Here is a 6000-nt window from a genome sequence, read left to right as displayed (position 1 = left end):
GCAACACAGCTCATCACCCTGAATACACCATCCCCACTGTCAAACATGGTGGTGGCAGCATCATGGTTTGGGCCTGCTTTTCTTCAGCAGGGACAGGGAAGATGGTTAAAATTGATGGGAAGATGGATGGAGCCAAATACAGGACCATTCTGGAAGAAAACCTGATGGAGTCTGCAAAAGACCTGAGACTGGGACGGAGATTTGTCTTCCAACAAGACAATGATCCAAAACATAAAGCAAAATCTACTCTGGAATGGTTCAAAAATAAACATATCCAGGTGTTAGAATGGCCAAGTCAAAGTCCAGACCTGAATCCAATCGAGAATCTGTGGAAAGAACTGAAAACTGCTGTTCACAAATGCTCTCCATCCAACCTCACTGAGCTCGAGCTGTTTTGCAAGGAGGAATGGGAAACAATTTCAGTCTCTCGATGTGCAAAACTTATAGAGACATACCCCAAGCGGCTTACAGCTGTAATTGCAGCAAAAGGTGGCGCTACAAAGTATTAACTTAAGGGGGCTGAATAATTTTGCACGCCCAATTTTTCACTTTTTGATTTGTTAAAAAAGTTTGAAATCCAATAAATGTCATTCCACTTCATGATTGTGTCCCACTTGTTGTTGATTCTTCACAAAAAATACAGTTTTATATCTTTATGTTTGAAGCCTGAAATGTGGCAAAAGGTCACAAAGTTCAAGGGGGCCGAATACTTTCGCAAGGCACTGTACAAACAAAGCATGTACATTTAGTGATTCCACCAGATCAGAGGCGATAGGGATGACCAGGGATGTTCGGTTTATAAGTGAGTGAATTGGAATATTTGCCTGTCCTGTTAAGCATTCACAATGTAACAAGTACTTTTTAGTGTCAAGGAAAATGTATGGAGTAGAAAGTACAATATGTAGTGAAGTAAAAGTAAAAGTTGTCAAAAATATAAATAGTAAAGTACAGTTACCCAAATAAATTACTTAAGTAGTACTTTAAATTATTTTTAACGAAGTACTTTACACCAGTGATTGTCCTGAAACCACTCCTGCATTGTTTTGGCTGTGTGCTTGGGGTCATTGTCCTGTTTTTTTTTATTTTATTTTATTTCATCTTTATTTAACCAGGTAGGCTAGTTGAGAACAAGTTCTCATTTGCAACTGCGACCTGGCCAAGATAAAGCTTAGCAGTGTGAACAGACAACACAGAGTTACACATGGAGTAAACAATTAACAAGTCAATAACACAGTATAAAAAAGGTGAGTCTATATACATTGTGTGCAAAAGGCATGAGGAGGTAGGCGAATAATTACAATTTTGCAGATTAGCACTGGAGTGATAAAGGATCAGATGGACATGTACAGGTAGAGATACTGGTGTGCAAAAGAGCAGAAAAGTAAATAAATAAAAACAGTGTGGGGATGAGGTAGGTGAAAATGGGTGGGTTATTTACCAATAGACTATTTACAGCTGCAGCGATCGGTTAGCTGCTCAGATAGCACATGTTTGAAGTTGGTGAGGGAGATAAAAGTCTCCAACTTCAGGGATTTTTGCAATTCGTTCCAGTCACAGGCAGCAGAGTACTGGAACGAAAGGCGGCCAAATGAGGTGTTGGCTTTACGGATGATCAGTGAGATACACCTGCTGGAGCGCGTGCTACGGATGGGTGTTGCCATCGTGACCAGTGAACTGAGATAAGGCAGAGTTTTAGCTAGCATGGATTTGTAGATGACCTGGAGCCAGTGGGTCTGGCGACGAATATGTAGCGAGGGCCAGCCGACTAGAGCATACAAGTCGCAGTGGTGGGTGGTATAAGGTGCTTTAGTGACAAAACGGATGGCACTGTGTTAAACTGCATCCAGTTTGCTGAGTAGAGTGTTGGAGGCAATTTTGTAGATGACGTCGCCGAAGTCGAGGATCGGTAGGATAGTCAGTTTTACTAGGGTAAGTTTGGCGGCGTGAGTGAAGGAGGCTTTGTTGCAGAATAGAAAGCCGACTCTTGATTTGATTTTCGATTGGAGATGTTTGATATGAGTCTGGAAGGAGAGTTTACAGTCTAGCCAGACACCTAGGTACTTATAGGTGTCCACATATTCAAGGTCGGAACCATCCAGGGTGGTGATGCTCGTCGGGCATGCGGGTGCAGGCAACGATCGGTTGAAAAGCATGCATTTGGTTTTACTAGCGTTTAAGAGCAGTTGGAGGCCACGGAAGGAGTGTTGTATGGCATTGAAGCTCGTTTGGAGGTTAGATAGCACAGTGCCCAAGGACGGGCCGGAAGTATATAGAATGGTGTCGTCTGCGTAGAGGTGGATCAGGGAATCGCCCGCAGAAAGAGCAACATCATTGATATATACAGAGAAAAGAGTCGGCCCGAGAATTGAACCCTGTGGCACCCCCATAGAGACTGCCAGAGGACCGGACAGCATGCCCTCCGATTTGACACACTGAACTCTGTCTGCAAAGTAATTGGTGAACCAGGCAAGGCAGTCATCCGAAAAACCGAGGCTACTGAGTCTGCCGATAAGAATATGGTGATTGACAGAGTCGAAAGCCTTGGCAAGGTCGATGAAGACGGCTGCACAGTACTGTCTTTTATCGATGGCGGTTATGATATCGTTTAGTACCTTGAGTGTGGCTGAGGTGCACCCGTGACCGGCTCGGAAACCAGATTGCACAGCGGAGAAGGTACGGTGGGATTCGAGATGGTCAGTGACCTGTTTGTTGACTTGGCTTTCGAAGACCTTAGATAGGCAGGGCAGGATGGATATAGGTCTGTAACAGTTTGGGTCCAGGGTGTCTCCCCCTTTGAAGAGGGGGATGACTGTGGCAGCTTTCCAATCCTTGGGGATCTCAGACGATATGAGAGAGAGGTTGAACAGGCTGGTAATAGGGGTTGCGACAATGGCGGCGGATAGTTTCAGAAATAGAGGGTCCAGATTGTCAAGCCCAGCTGATTTGTACGGGTCCAGGTTTTGCAGCTCTTTCAGAACATCTGCTATCTGGATTTGGGTAAAGGAGAACCTGGAAGGGCTTGGGCGAGAAGCTGCGGTGGGGGCGGAGCTGTTGGTCGATGTTGGAGTAGCCAGGCGGAAGGCATGGCCAGCCGTTGAGAAATGCTTGTTGAAGTTTTCGATAATCATGGATTTATCGGTGGTGACCGTGTTATCTAGCCTCAATGCAGTGGGCAGCTGGGAGGAGGTGCTCTTGTTCTCCATGGACTTCACAGTGTCCCAGAACTTTTTGGAGTTGGAGCTACAGGATGCAAACTTCTGCCTGAAGAAGCTGGCCTTAGCTTTCCTGACTGACTGCGTGTATTGGTTCCTGACTTCCCTGAACAGTTGCATATCGCGGGTCTATTCGATGCTATTGCAGTCCGCCACAGGATGTTTTTGTGCTGGTCAAGGGCAGTCAGGTCTGGAGTGAACCAAGGGCTGTATCTGTTCTTGGTTCTGCATTTTTTGAACGGAGCATGCTTATCTAAAATGGTGAGGAAGTTACTTTTAAAGAATGACCAGGCATCCTCAACTGACGGGATGAGGTCAATGTCCTTCCAGGATACCTGGGCCAGGTCGATTAGGAAGGCCTGCACACAGAAGTGTTTTAGGGAGCGTTTGACAGTGATGAGGGGTGGTCGTTTGACTGCGGCTCCGTAGCGGATACAGGCAATGAGGCAGTGATCGCTGAGATCCTGGTTGAAGACAGCGGAGGTGTATCTGGAGGGCCAGTTGGTCAGGATGACGTCTATGAGGGTGCCCTTGTTTACAGAGTTAGGGTTGTACCTGGTGGGTTCCTTGATGATTTGTGTGAGATTGAGGGCATCTAGCTTAGATTGTAGGACTGCCGGGGTGTTAAGCATATCCCAGTTTAGGTCACCTAAAAGAACAAACTCTGAAGCTAGATGGGGCGATCAATTCACAAATGGTGTCCAGGGCACAGCTGGGAGCTGAGGGGGTCGGTAGCAGGCGGCAACAGTGAGAGACTTATTTCTGGAGAGAGTAATTTTCAAAATTAGTAGTTCGAACTGTTTGGGTATGGACCTGGAAAGTATGACATTACTTTGCAGGCTATCTCTGCAGTAGACTGCAACTCCTCCCCTTTGGCAGTTCTATCTTGACGGAAGATGTTATAGTTGGGTATGGAAATCTCAGAATTTTTGGTGGCCTTCCTGAGCCAGGACTCAGACACGGCAAGGACATCAGGGTTAGCAGAGTGTGCTAAAGCGGTGAGTAAAACAAACTTAGGGAGGAGGCTTCTGATGTTGACATGCATGAAACCAAGGCTTTTTCGATCACAGAAGTCAACAAATGAGGGTGCCTGGGGACATGCAGGGCCTGGGTTTACCTCCACATCACCCGCGGAACAGAGAAGGAGTAGTATGAGGGTGCGGCTAAAGGCTATCAAAACTGGTCGCCTAGAGCGTTGGGGACAGAGAATAAGAGGAGCAGGTTTCTGGGCATGGTAGAATATATTCAGGGCATAATGCGCAGACAGGGGTATGGTGGGGTGCGGGTACAGCGGAGGTAAGCCCAGGCACTGGGTGATGATGAGAGAGGTTGTATCTCTGGACATGCTAGTTGTAATGGGTGAGGTCACCGCATGTGTGGGAGGTGGGACAAAGGAGGTATCAGGGGTATGAAGAGTGGAACTAGGCTCTCCATTGTGAACTAAAACAATGATAACTAACCTGAACAACAGTATACAAGGCATATTGACATTTGAGAGAGACATACAGCGAGGCATACAGTAATCACAGGTGTTGAATTGGGAAAGCTAGCTAAAACAGTAGGTGAGACAACAACAGCTAATCAGCTAGCACAACAACAGCAGGTAAAATGGCGTTGACTAGGCAACGGGGCCGACAGATAAAACATAAACAAGCAGAATGAGGTACCGTGATTAATGGACAGTCCAGCGTGCATCAGCTATGTAGCCAAGTGATCAGTGTCCAGGGAAGCTGGATTAGTGAGTGTTATCCAGGTAAAAAAAAACTAACAATGACTAAATAGCTTATAGCTAGTTAGCTTCTGGAGGTTCTTGAGTGTGTTCTAAAAATTAAAAATAATAGCGATTCCGTATCACATTGGGTGAGGCAGGTTACCAGAAGGTATAAACAAATTAAAAATCGGAAAGAGATAAGAGAGTAAATATGGGTCCAGTGAGTGTTTGGGACGAGGCGATTCAGACGGTTAGCAGGCCTGTGCTAACAAGCTAACAGTTAGTAGGCCGGGGCTAAACAAGGTAGCAGTTAGCAGGCCGAAATAGCAAGCAGGGAGATAGCAAGGGCTAGAGAGTTAGCCTTTGGGGGACGTCGCGATGGGGTGAGTCTGATTATTCCTCTTCATGCGGTGACATCGATCGACCGGTCGTGGGTCCGGGTAATTGTAGCCCAGGAGTATGCTACGGTGGTAGGTATTGTAGCCCAGGAGTATGCTACGGAGGTAGCACAGGTGCTCTGGCGGGCTAGCTTCAGGCTAGGTGGGTGGAAGCGCTAGCCAGCAGTAATCGTCCGGGGTTGCGGTTTAGCTAAAGAACTAGTTGTGAAGATCCAGATGTTCCGTTTGCGGCGGGAATCCGGGGATAAAAAAATAAAAAAATAAATAGGTCCGTTACGCTCTGGTTAGAGTCGCGTTGCTCGAACTGGCGAGAGCTTTCCGAGCTAAAGGTTAGCTGAAGACCGCTAGCATAGCTGGTAGTTAGCTGGTTAGCTTCAGTTGAGGGGTTCTGGTTCCGAAGTAAATATAAATACTAAATACTTTAGGAAAAAAGAAAAATAGCTACGTTGGGTGAGGCGGGTTGAAGGAGAGTATTTGGAAGCTGAGGTTTAGCAAAATGTTTTAGAAGATATGCGAAGAAAAAATATGTAAAAACGAAAAAAGACGAAATATACACGGGACAAGGGGACACGGGACAAGGGACACGACACGTCTTACTGCTACGCTAAACTTCACACCAGTCTTAGGTCCTGAGCGCTCTGGAAAAGGTTGTTGTGACTCTTAAAATCACATCCATATC

The sequence above is a fragment of the Oncorhynchus masou genome, chromosome 32 (assembly GCF_036934945.1).
Source record: "Oncorhynchus masou masou isolate Uvic2021 chromosome 32, UVic_Omas_1.1, whole genome shotgun sequence".
Taxonomy (NCBI): Eukaryota; Metazoa; Chordata; class Actinopteri; order Salmoniformes; family Salmonidae; genus Oncorhynchus; species Oncorhynchus masou.
This window is presented reverse-complemented; position numbering follows the sequence as displayed.